The sequence below is a fragment of the Emydura macquarii genome, unplaced genomic scaffold, assembly GCF_026122565.2.
Source record: "Emydura macquarii macquarii isolate MOO-44397 ecotype Brisbane River unplaced genomic scaffold, CSIRO-AGI_Emac_v2 contig_1230, whole genome shotgun sequence".
Classification (NCBI taxonomy): Eukaryota; Metazoa; Chordata; order Testudines; family Chelidae; genus Emydura; species Emydura macquarii.
In genome coordinates this window covers 17,410,066-17,436,662 of record NW_027131367.1, presented here as the reverse complement: position 1 = coordinate 17,436,662, position 26,597 = coordinate 17,410,066, and the positions used below count along the sequence as shown (strand labels likewise).

At 37.6% G+C, this 26,597-nt stretch overlaps 1 protein-coding gene across 10 annotated transcripts in view; it reads left to right on the top strand.

Annotated features, from left to right (window-relative positions):
• The window catches only part of B3GNTL1 (UDP-GlcNAc:betaGal beta-1,3-N-acetylglucosaminyltransferase like 1), a 261,980-nt gene that overhangs the window by 159,944 nt on the left and 75,439 nt on the right, over nt 1–26,597 (top strand). The window contains exon 2 of one of the 10 annotated variants that reach the window (XM_067547691.1): nt 1,845–1,915. The exons of 8 other annotated variants lie outside the window; for them this stretch is intronic. The gene's annotated coding sequence lies outside the window, so the exon portion shown is untranslated. Of the gene's footprint in view, nt 1–1,844; nt 1,916–3,372; nt 3,421–26,597 lie in introns of those variants that run through there. One more of the 10 variants, XM_067547692.1, reaches the window with a different exon arrangement.

Here is a 26,597-nt window from a genome sequence, read left to right as displayed (position 1 = left end):
GCATTAGATTGGCAGTATGTATAATGTACATACATATGGATGCCCCTTTATGGGGCATATGTTTTCCATCCTAAGATAGTCAAGTGGCCAAGAAAAACATAGGTTTTTTTCCCACTGAAAAATGCCATTTTTTGGCATTCATAGCTCTGTTTCCAATTGACATCAGATCTTTCCCACACTTCTACTGAACTTATAAGGGATTTTTCATACTTTACTCTTACAGATTTAGGACTGTATTCTTTATGTATGTAAACTTCACTGGAAATTTTGCAGAAGTAAAGACTGTAGGATTTGGTTTAAGCAAAGTGGCAATAGATTTCATTTCTTTAAATGTAATCTGTAAAGATGATACTTTGAAAGATAAAACAAATTTATCTGTACTGGATATTTCTAGATATCCAATATAATATCGAGGTGTCGCACATTTATTAAATGTAGGAGAATGAAATGGAAATATTGTATCGGTGTGACATTGCAGTGGAAAGTAAAATTTTCCTCAAATTCTAGTTATTGAGTCATTGTGAAGGACCTAATCTATGTTGTATACAGTATAGAGAATTGAAAGTGGCCAAGATTTTCTGCGCATTGTTACACATTGCTGCATTTTATGAGTCTGTGGGCCCCTGACTATGTAGCAGGAGCCCCAGAATTATGAAGCGTTACCCTCCACCAAGCCCTTCTCCACCTCACTTAACCCCTCACATTCAGAGTGACAATCAGTACAGTATCCCTTGTTTATTTTGATATTTGATCAATTTAATTTATTTGACACTGCCTCCAAACTCTCAATTTTCATTGTGCTGCAAGATTTTGTATAGGAAAACATAATACATTGATATTTTTGGCACAGAGAAAGGAATGCACCTTCTCTTTGCCTTCCTCTTTTGGGCAGGCATGCAGATGACTTTAAATTTTGGGAGATGGTTGAATTACTTATTTCTCCACTCCAGCATAACCTCAACATCCACTAGCTGCCCCACTGCACTGTATCCTAGTAAATACCACTTTGTCCAACAATGATGGAGAAATACGTTACGAATAATATGATCAGCAGTGGAATAATTAAATTTAAAGTGTTTTTTACTATAATTCATTGCTAGCATCACATTGAGAAGAATAGGCCAATTCACTCTTCTCTGAGCCTTTGACATACTCAGATAAATATCATCTCTTCATTTATATTTTGAAGGTTATCTTCACAAATGCCTACATGTAATTTTTTTTTTAAATAAAAGCTTGGATTCTGAAGCACAATTGTGTCAGTTTAAGTACCCACATCAATCAGGTGCATCTGATACATAGGGCCTTAATAGTGTCAATACCTAACATTATGTCATAAATTCAGCTTTCTATGCATGTTTTTAAAGGGATACTGTCCACTATTAACATTTTTTTAATGTATCCATTGTCTCCTCAAGGAAGTTTGAAAATTAAGGGCCTCATTCTATTCTGCCTTTAATATTGTGTCATTTACAACTGTGCAGAGCTAGTGCAAAAGGAGTATTAAACGTTACCAAATTATAAATTTCCTTTGTCGCTAGCAGAGTTCTATATACCATCTTGGATGACAGGATGCCAGGCAGCAGAAAATCAGGCCCTCTACATTTCTTTCTGATTTTTTTTTCTTTTCTCATTTTACCCACTTATTCCCCCCGCTCCCCCATGTTTCTGCTGGAACTTGAAATCAATATGGCATTTCTGTTTACTTTCTTGGGTGGGCCCAGCAATACATTTCTGTTAGTTTTTGTTAGTTGATTTATGCTCCCTCTGTGTTTTGCAAATGGAAGTCAAAATTTTGTAGCTCCTGCAAAAGCAATGGTTATTTTTTTTGTTTTTGTTGACAGATTAATTTCTTTTAAACAAAAATATATATTCAGAGCCCAAAGGATGTGCCTCAGCAGATGATGATTTTAAGGTAGGTCAAATTTTGGATGTCCCTTTAAATATTTCCAGCTAAAATCTTTGTTGGTTTTGGTAAACAGCTGCCGCACTGTGGGCTTTTTCTCACTACAGCTGGCAGGGGAGAAAGGGTGTTGAAGTGTAGGGGGCTAACTATTTATCTTAAAATAAGTATGAATGATTCTTGCTAAGCTAAGAAAACCCAAATTGTGTCTAGGAACATTTACAAATGTCTTGTGATAACAGAAGATACACTTGGAAAAGTTAGTTAAACTGTAGGATCCTGTTAATATTCTGTACAGTTTGATTTAAAAACAAGGAATAGAGAATAATTTTCTTAGAAACACAAAGAATGTATTAAAAGGGGAAAACTTTGTGTGAATATAATTCACTAATAAGCCTAACTCAACATTCAGAATGTTAGGAACTCATGAAAATATCAGCTGGGTGATGTTATTGGTGTCCATTCTTTTTTCATAACACTTTTGATTTATGATAGGGTTTTTGTCAGTATATTATGAAAAACTTTGGATTTCCTTTTCTTTAGTGAAAAACTAATGGTAATGATCAACTAAGTTCCAGTTTTTATTTAAAGTATTATTAGTAAATATGGGTGTGGATTTGTTGAAAGGAGAGGAGTGGATGGTATTTTGAAACTTGTGGTCTTTCACATAAATAAAACTACAGTCTGAGTCCCTGCTAGCTATCTACATAATGTTTTATTTCTAGCTGAATAAATATAAAAATACAAATAATCCCCCTTGAATATTTATTTTTTATTTAAAACATACATATTTATTGCAATATATACAAGCTCCTTCTGCCATAAAATGTTAGATCGTAAGTACAATGTTTTCCTTGAGCTACAATGAACATTTTGCAATCAAAAGAAATAACTAGCTTTCTGAAATTTGGCAAGAAGAGGGGTGAGGTCTGAATCGTATGTCAAGGAACTAGTCTGAAAGACAGTTTTCCTTTGAGCTGTAAATTGGTATTATTTATTATTTAATTCACTTTGTTTGAATGATAGATTCAGGCAGGTTTAGTTGCTGCCGTGGAGCTGAAATGACCCAGGCACTGTAGTTGTTGTAGAGCATATGCATTATGTTATTTGGAACTGTTTGACTGTTATGTAAACAAGTGAATAAAAATATTCAAACAGTATGCAGTCACCAGAACTAGAGCTCTGATGACAGCTGGGATAGTGTGAGGAGTTTCATATTGTCTGTTTGTATCTGTAAATTCTTATTCTTTTCTTTTCCTTTACTTGTTTATTTTTTGTCCCCAAAACCAAGAGCCACATTTTTCCTTTATTTAAACTGAGTTGCAGACATGAATGGAACTACTTTTTTTTTTTACCATGACATGAGAGGCAAAATACTATTTGCTGGCACTGAATCAGTAATCCCGCTGCTGGATAATTATAAGAGCAAGTGTGTGTGAATGGAGCTGAGGGGATGTGTTGCTGTGAAGAGAGCCAAGAGAAACATTGGAGTACATAGGAATAGGATTCTGAGAAAGGTATATGCAGAGAGATTGTGAGTTTCAGACTTTCTCTGTCAGAATTTTCAGTGGTCAGAGGCTCACATGGGAAAAAATAACAGGTCTGAGACAGATTAAGTATGCATGGACCCCGGGAGCACCCATATTTGACCATTTTTGCGTTCCACTACAGATGAAGGATATTGTTTGTAGTTCTGATTAATGTGTTTTAAAATAGCTTTACATAAACATTTTAACCAGTTTGGATACTAAAGTAAGTCTTACTGATCTGTAATTTCTAGGATAATTGCTAGCACATTTTAAAGAGAGAGAGACATTTTCTACTGTTGTATTTTTGTGATTTTAACTAAATGTTTCATCCAGAAGGGTAGGCCTTTTAGACTAAGTAATGACTTCCTGTAGATGAAAAGATGAAAAGCACTCATCATACCATTTCAATATGAAGTTGAAAGTAGTTAGAAGAAAATCAGATTTTGCTCTTAGCTTAGTCCAATACATCTCATGCGACAGAAGTGCGAATGCAAAGGTGTAGTGATATTGCAGATAGAAAATCACATGTAAAAACAGTTTCCCCAGGAAATCCAGAAAAGCATGGAATCACTGCCTATTGTTTTGAAAGGTGAATGGTAATTGTGGCAAGACCGGCAATATCGTGGACAAACCTTATGGAATTAAGGTAAATTTTATTGAATTAGGTTTAATACCTTTGGGATCCATTTTATTAAATGTGCAATTGTGTATGCATGATTGTGGAATTGTATATACAAGGAGGGGGATGCTAATGTAATTCCTGCTAATTTAAAGCCCTTTGAAGCTACCCCCTCGAAAGACTGGAGTATACTAGTTTTTTTTCTGGATTACTTGGAAGCAGGCAACTCTCACCTGTGTGCAAGGGCACCTAAGGTTGCTGACAACAAAGGAGATCCTGAGTATCCCAGTGATGGTGTAGGATAGGTGGGAATCCTCTTTCCACTCCTCTGCTGCAGTCCCTTTATTCCTAAAGGAATTTAAAATTGGTGGTGCCTCCACCTTGCTGGACCCTGCTGTACACGCTCAATAGCGTGCCTTGGGAGCTTCCAGGACCAAACCTAGTCTAATAATAATAATCATCTGTGGCATGGGTCGAACTCAAAAATACCAATTATGCAGACTATACATCCAATATACTTAAATTAGAGTTAACACACCTTTACTTAACAAGTTAAGGAAATATGGCATAACAGACTGAAATTAAACATCACTACTATTTTAATTCCACAGGGGCAGTTAAATAAATCAATTAATAAATATAGTATACAGTAATAAATTAAACTTGTCTAACTGGCATTTACACTGCCACTATTTACCCTACCTCTGGAGTTACACTCCCCATGAGTTTAGAGCCCTAGCCCCTTGCTTGCGTGGGCGTGGTTGAAGATCTGAAGAAGACGACCGCACCCTGTTGGTTCAATGTATTAGTTCAGCCAAGGTATCAAGCTGAAGATTTGGAGTTGGCCCAACCAAATGTCAGCAGTCCTGGCCCTGCTTGAAGGGATTCTCTCTCTGCCTCTTCTCAGGCTCAGTCAAAGTCTCTCTGCTGTGCCCCTTCCTTTCCAAGTCCTGCTCCATACAAAAGCGGGGAGCGGGGGCAGGCAACACACAGCACCTTCACCGCAGGCCCACCTCAGTCAGCTCCAGGCTCAGACCTTACCCTGGCTTGGGCAATGCCACCAACCTCCGACGCGCCCTGCTCGATCAAAAACTCCAGCAGGCTCTCAGCAGCAGCTTCCAGCCTCAGCTGCGCTCCACCCCAAAACCAAAATGGAATCCACATTTGCTTTTTTTCTGAGCTCCCTGGGCGGGGAAGAGTCTCTCTCCTTTTCCCCCAAGGCATCATGGGAGTTGTAGTCTCCCAGGATCTTCTCAACTGTAAAACTCCCAATTAAGTTCCGAGGCCCCTCAAATACAGGGTGCCTGCACTAGTTCAGACTGGATTCTCCAGAGACCAACAGACAAAGAAAGGATTTTTTGATAAATAGCCTGGTTTTAAACAGGCTCAGGGCCTTCTTCCTGATCCAGCAAATGGACAGTACCCTTGGTCCATAGAGGGCTCCAATCCTTAGGAAACATATGGAAAGACTGGGCCTGAGTCCCCATAAGACTAAGTGCTTGTTCTGAACTGAAGCTATGATGAACTTTGAAATCACAAGGAAACCCCTTAGGTGGGTTGCTGAAGGACTGTTCCTGCCAGAGGGCATGTTAGAGTTGAGGTGATCTCTGGTAAGCTTATTAGAATGCATGTAGGTTCTTTTCATGTTTAATGAGTTGTTTTCTCTGTAGTGCTTTTACCTTAAGAATAAAATAGGCTTGCATAAAAAGAGGGCAGTTACACTGTTAACAGTCTCTGAAGAGAAAATAAGCAGGTCTGGCTTGGGCAATCTGTCTTTGCTGGGAATAATACAGTGAAGGCAAGAAACTGTGCAGCTTGGAGATACCCGAGTCAGAAGGGGGAGAGATGTGTGTGTCTTCACCCAAAAGAGGTGATGGCCAGGGAAACAGGAAGCCTGAGAGTGGCTTGCTGGCCCACTGAAGGTTAATACAGGTGCAGTTGCCCTGGACTGTGACAGTAATTCAGTGGCTAGATGGCTTAATTTTACTATGATTGGGAATTGAGGCCAGACCTTCAGTGTGACATACAAAGATCACAATGACAACAATAATTAAGAAGAAAATTACCTATATTGTTTTTTGGTGATGATTAAATTAACATTGTTAGGCCTAAAATTTATCTTTGCCTTGTGTGAATATTGTCCAAATATCATGAAAGGCAGGAAGTCTCTTGCCTAATTTTTTGTAGTAGCAGGAATGCCCTATAATTAATAACTTTTTGGTAATCAAAACATAAAACTGGGATGTGTTCTGTCTCTTTTCATACTGTAATTCATCTGTCCTGGTTTGTTACAGTAAGTGGCATGAAATTCAGGTGGTGTGTGCGTGTATGTGTTTAAATTTTATGCTGCAACAAAGATTCAAAATAATGTACAACCTTGAAGTCTTTCACACAAGACCTTCTTGATGTCTTTGTCAATAGCTTAGGTGATTTTATGAGGCTTTGTACAGTATTCTTTTAACTAAATGCACTATAGATCAGGAAATACAAATACTGGAGTGCTCTCACACGCACCAGAATAACGCTACTGAAGTCTATGGAGTTACTCTGCATTTTCATTGGTCTTATTTTAAACCGAAACATTCCCCTTTTAACTTTATAAAGAGAGGAATACTTGTACAACATCTTGATTTTTAACTTTACATTTTGCAGATAATAATAATAATAATTTTGCAGATAATAAACCTGGCTTGTGTATCTTTCAAGGGGCAGATGGAATAAACATGGAATAATCACATGGAATGAAATATGTGAGAAGTTCTCCTTGGAAATGCAGGGTATTAGAAGCAACAAATTGAAATTAAAGTGGCTGAAATGCCATACTTGCTTCAACATTGTGAAGCTGGCACACCGGGGCACAGAAGCAGCTGGAGTATATATGTGGATTTAAAATAAGTATATTTCACTGAATGCCTCCAGTACTTGTGTTAAATGGAGGTTTTCCTCAGCCAAGTGGGTGTTTTCTTACTTTGCCCTAAAAAGCAAATGTACAATACAAATAGCAACAAGGAGGTGCAGTACCACATTCTTCACCTCTCACCAAAATTAAGATTTCTGACATTTCAAGAAAGTAGAAAAAGTGGAACCTAGTTCAAAAGATCAAATAGAATCATTTCCCTCGTCCAGTGTGATCTTTAAAGAAAAAATTCCTTCTAATCATTTTCATTTCATTTTCTGGAAAGCTTTGCCACCCTGTAATTTTGTATATTTGCAAATAAAAAAGGATTGCTTAGTTTGAAATTTTGAATCCAGAAAATTGCTGCATGACATTCCTTTCTTCCTTGACTAGTACTTCAGCAGCCAGTTATTGAGCTAGAGTAGGCTATATTTCTCAGGTCCAGCATGGCTGTCATTTTTTTCATAGGGTGTTGGGTGAAGTGTGCCAGAATAACAAGTCCTAAAGGCATTATTCCTCATTAGTTTTACAGTCTTTTTTTTACATATTTACTATCATGGAACTTTGTGCATGACTAAAATTTTTCAGCTGCTTTTGAAAGGTTACAAATTGCAGTTGTTCCTCCAAATTCAAATTAACAACCGTGACCTATAGTCAACTGAGAAGACCCAAGTACACATCATAACACAAATGTAGCTTTTATAAATAAATCAATCACCATATTTTTAAAAAGCTACTTTCTGTTGATCACACTTCCTTTCTGATCCTGTCCTGTGCCCTTCCAAAATCTTGAATTTGAAAACTCAGGAGGATTTTATTGGTGCAGAACAGGACTTCCTGCCACCAGTGGCCAGTTATTACTGTTCACAGATGTCCCAATTCACCTAAATACTCAACATGTGCTTAAGTCTTCCCTATTCAATAAGGGACTTAAGCAGATGCTTAACTTTAAGCAAGTTCTTAAGTGCTCTGCTATATAAGGATTGCTTCCTGTATCAGGGCCAAGGAGATTATCCATTGGTCCTCTGTTTTTTTAATCTATTTTATCTAATTTATCTATGCTATGGCCTTTGTTACTGTGGTATCAGAGAACTTCACAGTCTTTAGTGTATTTATCCTCAGGATACCCTTGTAAGATAGAGAAGTACTATTCTTCTTATTTTATAGATGGAGAACTAAGGCACAGAGAGACTAGATGACTTTCCCAAGGTCACACAGGTAGTCGGTGACAGACAGAAAATTGGATTTAAGTCTTTTGAGTCCCAGGTTAGTACTCCAGCCACTAGACAATCCTTCCTCTCTGTTGACTTTGCTTCAGCATTTATCTAGCAACATTTTTATTACAATATTTTACTCTACTGAGATTTTGTTTTAATATAGTAAGATGTTAAAAGTAATAATATTTTTCAAATGGGTAGATAATATCTTCCAATTTTTTATAATAAAATGGCAGTTTTGGAGGAAATATCTATTAGAATATATAGATTACAGAGAGAAAGGAATGTATTTCATGGATGCTATGCCTCTGTGAGGGATTGTGTGTTTGTGAAACTGTGTTTATACAGGACAAATTGCACACAGTACAGCACTATGTTTTTCACATTTGGAAATTAGGCTTTTTATCATGAGAGACTGGAAACAGGAAGCTTAAAAGTATGTATAGGAAAGGATTTTCTCTTTGTTGTTGTCAGCCTGACCTTCATAGCACTGAATCTATTATTACAGTTGCCCTGTGTCGCCGTGAGTATTACAGTTTCCAGGACTTTGTATTTGAGACTATACTGACTCTACTGATGAGGAGAAACTGCCATTTGTTTTTATAATGTCCAACTAGTAGAAAACTGTCAGATAGGTTAGAATTGCGATCCATAAAACAAGTCTTCTTTCAGCAATGCCTAGCCATGTTTTTAATGCATTCTTAACCTTAATGGGTTCAAAGACATACAAATCACCTAATGTTTGTCTGCCTATACTCAAGCCAATCATATGTGAAAAGAAAAGTAGCATTTACCTGACTCATGGACTTCACTGTATATTGTTAAATCTAGATTACTATTCACTGTACAGTATGCTACAGATACCATGAAAGTAAAATATACCAACATTTTTCCAAAACTCTGAGTGAGGTATCAGTAGAGTGGAGGTTTTGGATCAGATCGATAGATTAAACAGTAATAAGTCACTGGGACCAGATGGTATTCACCTAAGACTTTTGAAGGAACTCAAATATGAAATTGCAGAACTACTAACTGTGGTATATAGCCTATTGCTTAACTCAGCCTCCATACCACATGACTGGAGGGTAGTAAATGTAATGCCTATTTTAAAAAATGGCTCAAGAGGTGATCTTTGCAATTACAGGGCAGTTAAGCCTAACTTCAGTACCAAACAAATTGAAACTATAGTAAAGAACAGAATTATCAGACACATAGATAAACACTGCATTTGGGGAAGAGTCAACATGGCTTTTGTAAAGGGAAGTCATGCCTCACCAATCTATTAGAATTCTTTGAGCTGGTCAACAAGCATGTGGACAACGGTGATTCTGCTGATATAATGTAGTTGGACTGTCAGAAAGGCTTTGAGAAGGTCTCTCACCAAAAGCTCTTAAACAAAATAAGTGAAAAAGCTTTTCCTAATATCCAACCTAGACCTCCCCTACTGCAACTTGAAACCATTGCTCCTTGTTCTATCATTTACTACCACTGAAAACAGCCTAGCTCCATCCTCCCTGGAACCCTCTTTCAGGTAGTTAAAGACTGCTATCAGATCCTCCCCTCATTCTTCTCTTCTGCAGGTTAAACAAGCCTAATTCCCTCAGCCTGTCTTCACAAGTCATGTGCTCTGGCCCCTAATCATTTTTGTTGCCCTCCACTTGACTCTTTCCAATTTGTCCATATCCTTTCTCTCTCTGTGTGTGTCTGTGGGGGAGGGGTACTCCAAATGAGGCCTCACCAGTGCTGAATAGAGGGGAAATATCACCTCCCTCGAGCTGCTGGCACTTGTCCTTGCTGAACTTCATCAGATTTCTTTTGGCCCAATCCTCTAATTTGTCTAGGTCACTCTGTAGCCTATCCCTGCCCTCCAGCGTATCTACCACTCCCCCCAGTTTAGTGTCATCTGCAAACTTGTTGAGGGTGTAATCCACCCCATCCTCCAGATCATTAATGGAGATGAGAATGAAACTGGCCACAGCACCGACCCCTGGGGCACTCCGCTTGTTCCCGGCTGTGAACTAGACATCGAGCCATTGATCACTACCTGTTGAGCCCAATTATCTAGCCAACTGTCTATCCACCTTATAATCCATTCATTCAACCCATACTTCTTTAACTTGCTGATAAGAATAAATTGTTGTCAAGTTTGCTGTATTTTGGGTTTCTACTTTTATTTTTCCCGATAATCCATGGGAAGATCCTATCAAAATTCACATTATTTTCCTGTATTTAGATTTTCACCAAATGAGTTTCAATGGGTTGAAAGTTAGCAAAGGTTAGTCTTTAGCCAAATTTAACTAAGTAAGCCATAATTGCCCCAGATTGTAATGGAATAGCTTAAAACATTATTTCTTTCCAAAAATATTAATAATAAAGTTTGCATAAAAGTTTGTTTTTACTTTGAAGAAAGGCAGCAGTACCAAGAATGTCATAACTTTCAGAACATGTCATTAAGAGATTTAAAGCCTCATTTAAATGGTAATAAATTTTTTTAGTGGTATGTGTGTGACAAACAAAGGTGTTCATGTTGAATGACCCATGAAAGTTCTGAAACTGTAAATCAGGACTGCTTAGCAGATCCTTGCCAGCTGCTGCCCAGGGAGTAGTTGAGTTTAATGCAACCAAAACTGTTGTTTTGTTTCTAGTATTAAAATTAATCATAGTTTAACTGTATATTTTCCCTGCTCACCTTCATCTTTTTAAGAGGTTGAAAAAATAGCATTTTCTCTTCTAACTCAATCATCTTCCATTTGACATACATTGAAGTTTTTTCCTCTATGTTTCTGACAGAGTTGAAATTATTATTACAGCTCTTTTTGTTTAATTCTGTGTTTGTGCAATGGTATCACAGATGGTGTCAGGGTAGTGGTAGTTAACTGCATCATGTTGAGCACATATATTATATATACACAATGAGGTACTGGTCCTGTGAGAGAACACGTGATTTGCACATGCACCGTAAAACATCTTAGAAACTTGCTCTTCAGTTCTCTGACTGTTCCATCTGCAGTGCACTTGCTTTCCTGCTCCATAGAGCTTGCTGAAGCAGCCACATAGAGCAGAACTTCTGAGTGGGACACAAACATAATGACAACATTTGCTTCTTTTCCACATTAAAATATGCTTTGGCATAGGGGAAGATGTGGTAGACTGGGAACCAGGGGATCAATTCAAGTCTCACTTCTTTGTTGACTGGTGTTGATAATTCTGTGCACTTCACTTATTATTGAGCAGTGCCTCATACTGCTCTACAGTGGAGGCAAGCTTCCAGTCCCCCCATTTTACAGAAGGAGTAACATTATTTCTGTTAAAGCTCAAAATAGAATCTAAGCCTTTAATATGACAATCCCAAGTGTTAGCCACGTCACTTCATAGAAACTGATCTGAGGGTGAGTAGTTTAATCAACCCCTACAGCGCAGGCACACTATACAGAAGCTTCTTTGATAAATCCACACTTGCAGATGATGTAGTCCACAGATATGCGTAAAATTTAGACAAATGACATTTAACCGTTGCTCTATGTTGTTAAATTTTAATGACCACCGGTGGTACTTGGAAGAAGGCTGGGTGGTACGCGAGCCTCCCTGCTGCCGCGAAACCTCCCCGCCGCCGCAAGTCCCCCCTGCTGCCGCGGCGAAACCCCACCGCTGCCGCAAGTCCCCCCTGCTGCCGCCGCGAAACCCTGCCGCCGCCGAAAGTCCCACCCACCCCCACGAAACCCTGCCGCCAAAAAGGATTTGCAACCCCGCTGTCGCCGAAAGTCCCCCCCGTTTTTTTCCTGAGTGGTACTCGGGTCAGGTACAGTGGTACTTGACCCGACTGTACCTGACCCGAGTGGTACTCAGGAAAAAAAGGTTGAGAACCGCTGATCTACCTGATCAAATTAGAGTATGAGGACACTAAAACTGATGGTTCTGAGCATCCTTTTGATGATCTCAAAGAATGGATGTCTTCTTTCTTACCTCAGAATCTTAAGACTTCTGAAATGGTTTTTAACACACTCACGATTGATAGGTGGATGGTAAATAACTCAAGCCAGTGATAGAGAGCACCAAGTGCAAACAGGATTAAAGCAGGAACAAACACTGGTGGTGATATGCAAACTCAAGAGCTGATTTTATTGGTCTACGTGGTGTTTTCCAACCTCTGTCCTGATGCTATGAGGGTTTTTGTGGTGGAGTAAACAAATGTAAATAGCAGGATTCTTAACCAGGGTGCTAGGCAAATATTAGTGAATGAAGTGGCAAAGTTTAATCTTATGTGTAAATTATCAACATGTTACTTGGGAGGCTGATACAGGCGAGTGTTAATAGGACAGAAAAGCCTTTATTCCTCACAGCTCTGACTTTTCGCAAAACTTTACAATTTAATGGACACTTTATTTTGTACATTCACAGCATTGGTCAAGAATTTGGAAAGCTTCTCTTGCTCTGTTGCAGAACAAATTACTGAGCATTCTTGGTTGTCACACACCCACACACACATCGCTACTTTCCTAAGGTTCTAATGTCTCCTTTCCCAACTTTTTAATCATCATTGTATGTACGTTTCAGTATAAACAATTTGAAATGTAAACTGTGAAAGTATTGAGCTTTTCCTAATTGCATAAAATTATAGTGTCTGTGAAGGGAGGGGGGAAGGTATTTTACTTTTATAAAGAAACCTGCTGCTTTTTTTTATTGTGACCTAGCTATGTCATTTAAAAAAATGTAAAAGACTTCAGTTTTTATTTTCAGTTTTTTCTTTGTTCTCACAGTTATGATTTTGAAGTGATCATAGAAAGTAAATTAAACTCCCTCAGGTCACTGTAATGCACACAGTACTCTGGCATCCCCCAAAGATTTGTGATGTGTTGTAAAGACATCAGGGAAAGATTTAGGTTAAAGGTTGCTTTGATTTCCTAAATAAAACATTCTACTGTGGAGGTTACTAGTCAAATACTCAAAATCTATAGTCTCAAATCTGATCCCAATTTATTTATCTTCTATAAATCTTAAAGGCCTTTAAGAAATAATGAAATGTAATGCCATATATATTAAAATAAATAAAGTTAGCCAGGTTACATGTATGTTTAATGGTTCTCCTGTGGATTTTTTGCATGAAAGTTGTAAGTACTGTATAATTGGGCAATTCAGTTTCACAAGTGACATCCAGAGTTCTGGTTCTATATTTGTGTGAAATGTATACATTCAGGCCCAGTTCAGTTTTTTAAAATTATTATGATTTAACTTGGCTCCTATAGCCTGGCATGGGCTTCAGTGTTGCAAAAGCCAATTTTCAGTAGCTCCCAAAAGCATTTACAGATTCCACATTGTGATTTTTTTCTTTAAACTGAATCAGGCTTGAGAAATGTGCAAATATTTAATTGCAGAAAACCAAACCCTTTCCCTTAACACTAGAAAATGAAAATATTGTTCATTGATACTTTCTATTCTTGTTTTCATCCCTAAAGACGTTAGTTCACTGTTCTGTTAACTTTGTTCTTGCTCAGGATTGGTAGTGTGTATATATTTGTAGGCGTGGGCCTTCAAAGTTCCCTTACAATGAGCTATAACTAATAAAAGGATCAATTATAGCTAAATTCAAGGAATCAGGAAATTTGGGAGATATAAATCTTGTATATACCTTGAGTGTGCCTAGCAGTTGTTCAGTTTGTGTTACCCTGCGTTATCGTTTCTGTGACCACCAATTTAAAAAACTTAAATCACTTCCCTTTAGCATTTCCCCTTGCCCTCCAGTAATCACTCTAGCACTAACTCCCTCTCTCCCCTATTTCTATATTGCATCTGATGTAACAATACAAAAAAAAATGTAAATAGCACAACCAATTAAACATGTTGCATATGATGTAAAGTGTTAACCTGACTCCACTGCCTGCTTAAAATACAGTATATTGACTTTATAATCTTTATTTCTCTCAAAATCTGAGAAAACAGAAGTTCACTAAGTCAGATTTTTTCCAAGCAGTGCAGGGGATTTAGCTACACATTAGTTGATCATTTGTTTTAGAGGAAGATATATGGCTAAATCCCCTGTGTTGCTTTTAAAATCTCATCCTATTTCTATGAATGTCTGTGTCAGGAACAGCCTATGAGGAATTGTCCCAGACTGAGGTGTCAGTAGAGGAAGTTTTGGAACAAATTGGTAAATTAAACAGTAGTAAGTCACTGGGACCAGATGGTATTCACCCAAGACTTTTGAAGGAACTCAAATATGAAATTGCAGAACTACAAACTGTGTGATATAAACTATCGCTTAAATCAGCCTCTGTACCATATGACTGGAGGGTAGAAAATATAACCCCTATTTTTAAAAAAAAAATTCCAGAGGCAGTTATAGGTCACTAAGCCAAACTTCAATACCAGGCAAATTGGTTGAAACTGTGGTAAAGAACAGAATGATCAGGCACATAGATAAATGCAATATGTTGGGGGAAGAGTCAACACGGCTTTTTTAAAGGGAAGTCATGCCTCACCAATCTATTAGAATTCTTTGAAGAGGTCAACAAGCATGTGGACAAGGGTGATTCAGTTGATATAGTGTACATGGATTATTGGAAAGCCTTTGACAAATCCCACACCAAAGGCTCTTAAGAAAGTAAGCAGTCAAGGGATAAGAAGGAAGGATCTCTCATGGATCAGTATCTGGTTAAAAGACGGGAAGCAAAGGGTAGGAATAAATGCTAAGTTTTCAGAATGGAGAGAAGTAAATAGCAGGGCTCAAGGATCTGTACTGGGATCAGTGCTGTTCAACATATTGATAAATGATCTGGAAAAAAGGGGTACCAGTGAGGTGGCAAATTTTGCAGATAATGTAAAATTACTCAATATAGTTAAGTCTAAAGCAGACTGCTAAGAGTTTCAAAGGGATCTTAAAAAACTGGGTGACTGGGCAATAAAATTGCAGCTGAAATTCAGTGTTGATAAATGCAAAGTAATGCACATTGGAAAACACAATCCCAGCTATACACACAAAATGATGAGATCTAACTTAGCTGTTCCCACTCAAGAAAGAGATCTTGGAGTCATTTTGGGTAGTTTCCTGAAAATATCTGCTCAATATGCAGTGACAATCAAAAAAACTAACAATGTTAGGACCCATTAGGAAAGGTATAGATAATAAAACAGGAAACATCATAATGCCACTATATAAATCAGTGGTACGCCAACCTTTGATACTGCATGCAGTTCTGGTTGCCTCATCTCCAAAAAGATATATTAGAATTGGAAAAAGTAAAGCGAAGAGCAACAAAAATTATTAGGGGTTTAGAGCAGATTCCATCTGAGGAGAGATTAAAAAGACTGGGACCGTTCATCTCATAAAAGAGACGACTAAGGGAGGATATAATAGAGGTCTCTAAAATCATACATGGTGTGGAGAAAGTCAGTAAGAAAGTGTTATTTACTCCTTCACATAACAAAAGAAGCATGGGTCGCCCAATGAAATTAATAGGCAGCAGGTTTAAAGCAAAAGATAAAGATGTACTACTTCATGCAATGCATAGTCAACCTTTGGAACTCATTGCCATAGGGTGTTGTGAAGGCCAAAATTATAACTAGGTTCAAAAACAAATTAGGTAAATTCATAGAGGATAGGTCCATCAATGGCTATTTATTTCATATGGAAAGCAGCTTGTCTGTCTGGTGGGTTTCATTGTAAGAGACAGGCTTTAGTACATGGCATATTTGAGTATTCCATGAAATACATAAATGGTGGCATCCACTTTTAAAATCAAAGTAATCCCAGTTCATTGCTGCATACCTCCTAGAGAGATAAAATTGTATGAGTTGAATAATGCAGAAGGGTGGGAAAACGATCATCCTTGAAACCACATCATACTCTGATTAATAAAGTGCTCAGCTAACAACAGCAAATTGTTCTCTAGAGTCAGAGTCTTTACCCTGGGCTACAAGCTAAATATGGCCGAGGGGAAAAACAACGTAATATTTATTATTAAATACTTTAAATTACTTTCATTTTTTTCTTCTGTGGCCAGATGGCAAATGCTAAACAGGAACAGGAGATTGAAGCAGAGATTTTCTTTGTTTTTGTTGCATGACTACACCTTTAAAATAATAGGACAGCTTGACCACAAAAATGAACATATGCAGAAGTTGGCAACATGTGTCTAATTTCCATGTGGCGTAAACAGGCTTCAGAAGGTGTTAAGGGGAGACCAAAGTAAAGGAGGAAAACTTTTCATTGGTGTTTGATGTAGGCTTGGTTATTTTCTTACCATTAAAAACCACTGAGCTCCTTTCTTAATTGTCAGTCTTGTTAGCCCTTAACATTAATCTGAAATATCAAATAGTTGTCCTGTTTAGTCTTCTTTTAATTATCTTAATCTTCTTCTATCTGCTCCATTCAGCAGCAAGATAATTTACAATCTAAATAGTGCTTTCTTTGCAGCAAGGACTGTCTTTTTGTGTTCTGTTACGTAGCACCTACCACCGTGGGTTTCTGGTCCATGACTGGGACTCCTAGGTGCTACGATAATGTAAATAATTAGTAATAGGAAATACACAGTTGTGAATGACCCTGTACTAGTCAAAGATAACCTGCATGACTAAAGTAGATCTCTTGTTTGCTAATTTCTACTCCTTTCCCTTCTTTATCCATGAAGGCTTATATCCTTTCCAAAACACTTACTGTAGAAAGAATACTATTATAACTCTGGGTATTTTTATTATTGATGTAGATATCTAATCCTTTTTTGAATCTTACTAAGCCCTTGGCCTCAATCATATATCATAGCAAAGGCCAATTTTTGATTGTGTGAAAAAGTATTTCTTTTTATCAGTGCTGAATTTCTCATTGAATGACCTCTAGTTCATATATTATGAGACAGAACTTCTACTCACCCTATTTGGCTTCTTTATATCATTCCTTATTTTGAATACTTTTATCATGTCCCCTGTTTTGTAATCATAGCATTTAAGGCCTGAAGGGGGACCATTAAATCATCTAATCTGATCTCCTGGATATCAGAGGCCATTAAATTTCATCCAGTTTACCCGTTTTGAGCCTGATAACTTTTGTTTGACTAAAGTATATTTTCCAGAAAGACATCCAGTCTTAATCTGAAGACATGAAGAGAAGAAGAATCTACCATTTCCCTTGATACTTTGTTTCAGTGGCTAATTTACCCTCACTGTTAAAAACTTGTGTCTTATTTCTAATTAGGTAAATTCTATTAATCTCTTCTCTGTGGTTTAAAAAATAAATAAATAAATAAATAAATTCCAGTCTTTCAGTCTGTCCTCATATAAAAAGATTTTTCATGCCCTTAATTGTTCTGGTTGTCTGTCTCTGAAACCTCTCTGTTTTGGCCAAATCCTTTTTGAAATGGGGTTACCAGAATCGAATGCTGTATTTTGATGCTATACATTTGATTTATATAAATATAATAAATTGTTTGCAGTGCTGTTGTAGCTGTGTTGGTCCCCAGTTGGTTGTCTCTCTAATAAGGGTAATGTAATATTTTCACATTATTCTCCATCCTAGTCCTATACATCTTTACATTTCCTTTCCTTTTTTCACCAATGATGCACACCTAGCAGAGGTCTTCATTGAGCTGTCTACACGGATGCCCAGAACATTTTTCTGAGTTGATACAAATAGGCCTGGTCTATGCTACATGGTTACGTCAATGGAAGCGCTTACTTCGAGCTAACTGTGGATGTGTCTTCACTTAAATTTGGCTTCCGCTGATGTAAGTGCCCCACAATTCTGACTTAGGCCTGGTCTACACTAGAGAGCTTTGTCGACCAAAGCTGACAAAATAGAAGTGATGTACAGACTGTAATCAACCATCCACTGACAAAACTGCCCTGTTTTTTCGACAAAATAAAATCACCTCGTCGAGAGATGTAGGCCTTTTGTCGGCTTAGTTAGGACAACACAGTGTCAGTGTAGACACTGCATCCCCTTACATCAATGATGGGGATGTCATAAGAAAGCCCAAGCCCAGGCTGCTGTACACCATACAAGAAGAACACTAACCCAGGAACCTATCCCTGCAACAAACCCGTTGCCAGCTCTGCCTGCACATCGATTCTAGTGACACCATCACAGGTCCTAACCATATTAGCCACACCATAAGACTGCATATCTGCTAACCCTGCATATCACCTGCATATCTATTAATGTAATATATGCCATCATGTGCCAGCAATGCTCCTCTGCCATGTACATTGGCCAAGCCAGACTGTCACTACGCAAAAGAATAAATGGACACAAATCAGACATAAAAAATGGTAACATCCATAAACCAGTCGGAGAGCACTTCAATCTCCCAGGACACTCTGTAGCTGACTTGCAAGTTGCCATACTTCTACAAAAAAACTTCAAAAACAGACTTCAGCGAGAAACTGCAGAGCTGGAACTCATATGCAAACTTGACACAATCAAACTGGATCTGAATAGAAACTTGGAATGGTTATCTCATTACAAGAAGTATTTGTCACTGTTCACACATTCTCACCCTTCTAACCAATGGTTGTGAATAGGCCTAACTGAATGGACTTTGCTAACACCTACCCTTCCCAGCTTGTTCACTGTTTTGTTTTATGCTGGTAGCCAAATTGACCGGTCCAGAAAGACAGACAACTGAAGTAGCTCATGAGTTATTATGCACCTACTGTGATAGAGTATAAAAAATTGCAGACTCAATATATGAAACTTAGACCTAGCAAGATTTTGTTATTCCCATGAAGGTTCTATCAGCAGAGGAATCATAAGCTTTGTTAGAATTTACTGAATCTGTAGATTTTATTAGCATAGTTCAGAGATTTGCTTTCTTGTGGGCTCCATAAAGGGAAAGTTACTGTATGTTGTTATGCAGTTTTGCAGTCTAAAAGATATTTAGTGCTTTTCATATGATATCATAAAAGTGGGTGTTCTTGCAAAGAATAGGATTTATTTTAGGATAAATGAAAAACAGACTGAATTGTCTAATCATGTGTGGACAGGAAATTTATTTTGTACCAGTTGGCTGTCTTTTCTCATTTTTTATTTTGCTGGGATTTGAACTGTTCAAGGGTCCATAGCTTCCTTTTACAAGAGGTCATTTATTTTCTCTGAAAATAATAAAATTTATCCATAAACAGAGAATAATAATGAAGCAATACGATAATTGACCTAAAATCAGTTGTTAGCAATCCTTATCAGTAATGTTAGCCCCTCTGAGGATGTTTTGTGCCCCCTCGTTACAGCTCTCCTTGGGGTATTCAGTCTAGCTGAAACTTTGCCTTTCCTGGCCAATGTGATTTGACAAGAGGGGAGAGAGATGGTTAGCCAATTCTAACCCCTAGCCAGCCATACTACCGAGGTTGAGCCTGCCAAAGACTTTATCCTGGTGGAAGTATAAGCGTTTGTTTGTTTGTTTGTTTGTTTGTTTGTTTGTTTTTCTGACTTCTTGTTCTTGACTCTGTTTCTGCCGTACTGTTGCTAACTTGTATGTTGGATTTATCAGGACAAGAGAGTCAATAAGTTACCTACAGTGAGCTCCAGTCTCAGTTTCTGTTGGTCAGTATCATTTTTTAAAAAGGTATAATCGTTACTTAATTCTTAAATGTAAAAAAAAAAAGCAAAAGAGACATGATTTTTAGTATTCATGATACATTAAATGCAAATGTTGTTATAGACATACCAAGATGATAAAAAATCCTGAATACAAATTATATAATTAAAGTGGAATGATCAAAGTTGGCAAGTATTGCTTTTTGCTCTCCTTACAAATAAATTCTAGTGAAATGTATTATGAATTTCATCGGTAAAGAGTTCCTCATGCTTTTACAGGTTAACATCAGTAACTGGAAACACTGATAAAGACCAAAGCATAAAATGCTGTTTTTATCTCAGATATAGTCTCTCAGCTCATGTGTGATAACTGCTTTTTTCTAAATATCACCTCCTCTCATTTTCTACTTGTTTAGCAGTGTTCAGTGAGCATCTTAATTCTGATTGCTCAAATGTACCTCTTTATGTTGGGTGGTTGCTCACAACTCTCAGAAAATTAAAAAACGGAGAGAAAAGGTGACTTAAAAATCAAGGATTTTTTTTTCACTATCTATTTTCTGTATTCCTGGCTGTTTTGAAATCTTTTCCTGGTATAAACAGCCAATAAAAATACTTTTGATCAGTATAAATGCCGGTTTTACCATTTATTAGGTTACGCTTAGTGTAACCATGGTTGCCACTAAAAAGTCATCATTTTCCATATCTGAAATTACCAGTCCTTATGCTTAACCCTGGAGACATCAGTGATAGCAGTTTATTTTAAACTACCTCTGAGTTTTGCTACGCTAAAAGGTTGTCTCTTTTAGGTTATTCCATTCTCACTAAGATATTTAACGTTGTGCAAAACCTTGAACATTAGAATCTCTTTTACAGATGGAAGGATTGTGTACCAGGAATGCTGAGTTATCTCTTATTCTTTCTAGACAAGATATCATGGGATCTTTAACTTTAAAGTGAACAATTACCAGAGATGGGAAAGAAGGAATCTTGGTTTAAGATACCTTTTGTAAGACAGTGCCTCAATGGATTATTATTATAATAGAAGACCTGAGACAATTTGGCCCAGAGATGAAAGTCCAACAAATAATCTATACTGATGCTATTACAATGAAAAGTGTGGTGATTTGAGGTGGGCTGAGGGAATTTAAGCATTTTCCTTTTCCTGAAACAGTTTTTAAAAAATACCAACCTGCCAATGTAAAATGTGCTATTTTAACTTGAATCTCAGAGTGTGAGTTGAATCCCTCTGTTTCCTGAACTGCTGGATCTCTGGATTATGTCTGAAGCAGTCTGTTTACTAGTTATGTCTGGTTTAATTTAGATGAAAATATGAACCTGGCCATAATATTGGATCTGCAAGGTCTTAGTTTGAAAACTGCTTCATTACATAAAATTCTCAGCAGCATTGTGTATTACACATAATAGCGGTGGAGACTCAAATTTCTGATACATCAGTATACAGTTTTACTTCTTTTACTGAGACATATAAGAAGGGTTTACAATGACCTGAGAGTGCAAACAAATATATGTGGAAGTGATGGCAGTGATCTGATTCAACTCCTTCAGAATTTGCTATAGTTGATTTTTAAACGGCTTATTTTTAAAAATTTGAGTAACCTTTCTTTCCTCTTTGATGTACAGCAAGGAAATCACATGATATTTTTTCTGTATAGGCTCGTGTAAGTGAAAGAGATGTATTGTTTCTTCCAAGTCATTTGAATGACCTCACCTTTTGGAAGTTATCTAACATTGTCACTGCAGCTATGCTATCTATACATGAAAGGTTGAGCTCCTTGCAAAAATTGTGTTCTTGAGGGGACTGACATTTGAAGAAATCACATGTAAACAGAGAACAGGCTCTGAAGGGCTTAACAAAACAACACTCAGGTTTATGTCCCATTAGAAATTACTTCTGTCCCCTCTTTTAATATATACCACGAACAAGTAAGAGATAGGCAGTATTCATATGTTCACAGACTCCGAAGTTTATTATAATTTGATTAATTCTCCAAAATTCAGAATATAAATTATTGGATATCTGAATAACTATTTATTATTTGATCAGACAGGAATATGATGCACTGAGTATAACTGCTAGGTATGACCTATGTGTATTTATTTTCTTCTACTGGTTGTTTTTATACTTTGTGTTCCTTTTTGTTTGTCACTATTGGCCTGTGCAGGGATGGGGGAGCTAGCATTTTAACACTAAAAATTAAATGCAAAATAAATTAAAAATAAACATTTTTTAAAAATCAAATATATTGCCCAATAATTTGCTTTCAGGGCAGCAGCATTTAAAGACTTATACAGGTCCTATAAATAAATCCTAATTACATGTAGAAATGTATCAACTACATTAGCACATGTAGGTTGGCATCTTGTTGTTGCACTGCAAAACAAACTTCCCTTTTAACTAGATGATGCTATCCTTCCCTCTGTGGTTTATTTAAGCACACAAGAGTTTATATACTCCTTGTGACAGACTGACAATATCCTGTAATATCTTGGACAAACTTCAGTGACATAAATTAAACCTTATTGAATTAGGTACATCTTTGGAGTTCATTGTATTAAAATGCAAATTGTTATGTATTATTGTGGGACTATAAAGCTCTTCAAAGGACCTTTTGAAACAATGTGAACTTTTAAGATTAAGGATGTTTCTCTAGATCGAGGGGGCATATGCTACTATAATTCCTCTGGTTCTCAACCCTGTGAAGCTATCCCCTGTAGGGGTGCACGTATACTAGTTCAGACTGGATTCTACAGGAATCAGCAAACAAAGAAAAGATTTTTGGATAAATAGCCTGGTTTTAAACTGGCTCGAGGCCTTTTTCCTAAGCTAGCAAACTGACATGATCCCAGTCCATGGAGAGCCCCAATTCTTAGGATGGAGGTGGTAGGGCTGGGTCTACTATAGATAAGATTAGGTGCTTGTTCTGAGCTGAAGCTGTGATGAACTAGAACCACAAAGAATTCCTCTTGGGTTGGGGAAGTGAAGAACTGGTCCTGCCAGTATCCATTTTAGGCTTGGGGTTAATTCTGGTAAACTGCTAAGCATGTGTATAGGTATTTTATTGATATTATTAATATGTTTTCTCTGTAGTGCTTTTACCTTAAGAATAAAATAGGCTTCCATAAAAAGAGTTGTGTGCTAACTTATAACTTTTGACAATCACTGTGATATCCGTCTCTGAAGAGAAAGTAAGCAGGTGTGCTTGGGCAGTTTGCCTCTGTTGGCAATGACACAATGAAGGCAGGGAACTGTACAGCCTGGAAAAACCCCATTCAGAAGGGAGAGAGATGTGGGTCTGTACCCAGAAAGGCAACAGCTGGGGAGCTGGAAGTCTGAGAGTAGGTAGCCTTGCTGGACCATTGAGGGGAAATACAGGTGCAGTTGCCCTGCACTGTGACACTCCTTAGCACCACCTATTGAGAAACTGTAAATATGTGAAAGTCTGTGATATGCCTGTCCACTTGCCATTTTTTACACAGCCTTTCACGAGAAGTGCATCCTTTTATAAATTAGCTGTATGTAGTATAGAATAGCTTTGAGATTACTTGCTGTTTCAGTTATGAAAGGGATTCTGTCTGTCTATTTTTCATCATGCAAAGGTTGTAAATAACTCTGTGGCCATGTTGAAGAAAATGAAATCAAGTCAAATATTAAGGCCATTCTTAAAGATGTTTATTACATAAACATTGGTCTTCATGATGTCTTAACACAAAAATTTTTTTGTTCTCCTTTGCAGTTTGTCTGTTAATATGAGTTTCAACAGGTTCTTTTCTTTCCTTCCTGAGCTACAAGTCCAGCATAAACAGCAAAACTTCTAGGAGTTGAATAGATAACCTAGGTACTGGGTATTTCATTTTACTGTATGGAATCATTCCTGCTTTGTAAACACTTGACTCTTTAAGCACTGAAACCTTTCCAAGAATCAGAGAAGCTTGTTGAGGCATGAATGCTAAAAGATGACTTTTTAACAGTTTACTCAGGAAAAAAGGGGATGCCAGACCTGTGATAAATTCCTGAAACCATACACACAATTCCTTTTGCTTGCTGATATTCCCCTGATTTTAGCAATAAGCAGTAGGTTAATGTATTGTCATCATTAGAAGCAGGCTTTATTAGGGAAAGAGGGGGGGGAAGGAAAGGCATCTGCTGGTACTATGAACTAGTTATTTGGATAGTCAGCAATAATTTATTTCCCTATATTGTCATATCATTTCACCCCCAAAGCATTGGGGTTTGATATCAAACTTTTGTATTGGATGGAAATGTCAGTCTATGTAGCATTTCGTATTTAAATATCATCATACGAAGGATTGCAGTGCTTGCTTCCCTTAATATTGTTGTCCTAGGTTGGCATACTAAGAAGGTAATAAACAGTGAGGGACAAGAGAGTTCATTACGCCGACTGATAAAAGCAAACCTCTTTCTCCTTTACCCTCTTACCAATTTCTCTAGTCACATAATTACAGTGGGGAGGAAGAGGGAGGAGAGAGACAGGAATGTATGTGAATGCATCACAGTTGGGTTAGATATACTTCACGGTGTTAAAATGTACTTTAAAAAAGTTAGGAATAATTTTTCTTTTTAAACTTAAATAGTTTAAACCACACATCAGTTTATAATAAAAACCAAAGATCAGCTTTTTAGGTCACTATATTTAAGATTAACCAAAGTTACTATATGTGCTTGCAGAAAAAGTCCATGCATGAAATGTAATAAATTCACCACTGCTTTCAAAGTCATATGTGCTGTTGTAATTATATCTAACTGGGATAGTAACCAATTTGAGGCAGGTCTTTTGTTTGTCCGTGAACATCTATGGCACTTCGTAAATAATCAGTGATGAGGATGATATTCTGTCCAATGCAGTGATATCACGTGGCTGAACCGATGAATAGGTTAAAGTTTTGTTTTATATAATATCTTTTACATGTATCCCAAAGTACTTTACAAAGAAATGCCAACAATACAGTGACTGTGTAGGAGAAGGTATCAGCTGTAAAATTCTCAGCTATAGCTCACATACAGCTTTGGACATTCCAACCTATTTTACTGACAAGGGGAAAAGTTGTCTAGAACAACACTTATCACTGACACTGCTATGGGATCTTTTAACTTCAATATGAACAAACACCAAAGATGGCCAGAAGGAGGACACCCTCCACCATGGGCATAGTTTGGGAGGATGGGAGAGCATTGCCGCCCCAAACTGCAAGCCTCGGGCAGGTACGGAATTTGCTCCCCCCCCACGTGTGGCCCCATTGACCTGACTGGAGCTACCCCCCCAAATATAGAAGTCAAACTACACGAATGCCGCCTCCATCGATGCCCAGCACTGGCAATAAGCCCTATTACTGGTGTCTCAGAAAGGTACAGGTTTAGGTCTCCTGGACTCACTTTTCCATTTCATAGCAAAAGTAATAAAGACAAAAACATAGAAGGAGCACATGAGAATGCCGCATCTTCAAACTGCGTGGCATGACATGATGGAGAAAAGAAATTTGTTTCAGTGGGAAAACAAAATGGATTTATGGAAAATATCCTGGGAAGTGGTAGATTTTATGCAGTTCAGGTTTAATAACATCCAAACATATGACCTTAGTAAGGATAAAGACTTTGGCTGCACCTTTTTGCATTTACCAAAGCTTATGTAGAGACTCATCTGGGAAAGCATTAGCATAATGTATTACACTAACTAAGATTATGTGTACACTTGCTGCCAAAATCTTCAGTTTGTTGCGCTGACAGGAAATGCGCTCCCATCGACACAGCGTTACTCCACCTGGTGGAAGTGGATTAATAGCGTCGATTTCCAGGTCAGTTGAGTGGGTCTTCATTTCCGCTCAATCGATCTGATGGCGGCAAATTTGCCACTGTCAGTCTAGACATAGCCTCTGACGGTGGCGAATTTATTGCCGTCAGTCTAAACAGAGCCTCTGGCAAAGCTGCAGTCTCAGCCTCAGGCTGAGTCTATAGAGTCATAGTATTGTTCCTAATATAGCAGAAACCTTCACAACCTTCCTGGTTTGCTGTTCAGAAAATTTCTATCCCAGAGGCTACCAAAGAAAGCTGCCTGTAAAGGAGGGCAGAGGAGGAGTGCTCAGTTTCTGAGAAATTCAGCATAGAAAACATGGTGCTATCTCGTTCTCAACATCAGTAAATGAAAGTAACAGAATCAAACGAACTGAAGAGGCATCAGAGAGTAGTGACAGAAGGAGCTTTGTTCCATAAACATTTTTGCATAGCAATGTGAACATACTCAATAGACTGATGCATACTGCACAGTGCCACTGAATAAAGACACCCACGCAAGTCTTTTAGAGACACGAGGCAATTTATCTATTTAGTTAAGAATGCTCTGAAACACGCTGTCATTTGTCATTTTCTCCCCACAGCTTTTGGAAATCAAGCTGATGTGACTGACTCAAAAGCCACAGTTTGATAAAAGTATGACTTAAGCTTCCCTAAGGCAAGCCAGAAAATGGAGAATAAATTCATTATCTCATCGGAAAAGCCAGATCTGCGCTTAGATAATTATTTTAATCATTTCTTGATGAGGTTTTACCAGTTTGTCCAGTAAATTGTAAATCTTGGCATTAATGTGTGTAAATGATCCTCCTCTCATCCCATGATCACCAAACAAAGTAAGTTCCCACTGATCCAGGGTTTGGCTGTAGAAATAGAAAAATATTATTGGCTGGGTTGGTGTTGTCATGTGAAGTTATTCCTCTTTACTTAAAGTAGAAAAACCTATTTCAGCAAGAAAAAAGGAAGCAACCTACTTAGGACTGAAACTGTTCTTGGTACGTGTTTTGGTTATGGGACGAACTGCATCTCTATCCCCTGTCTGATTTCTGAGTGTCCTTATCTCAGGTGTTTGGCCTCTTGCTCTTACT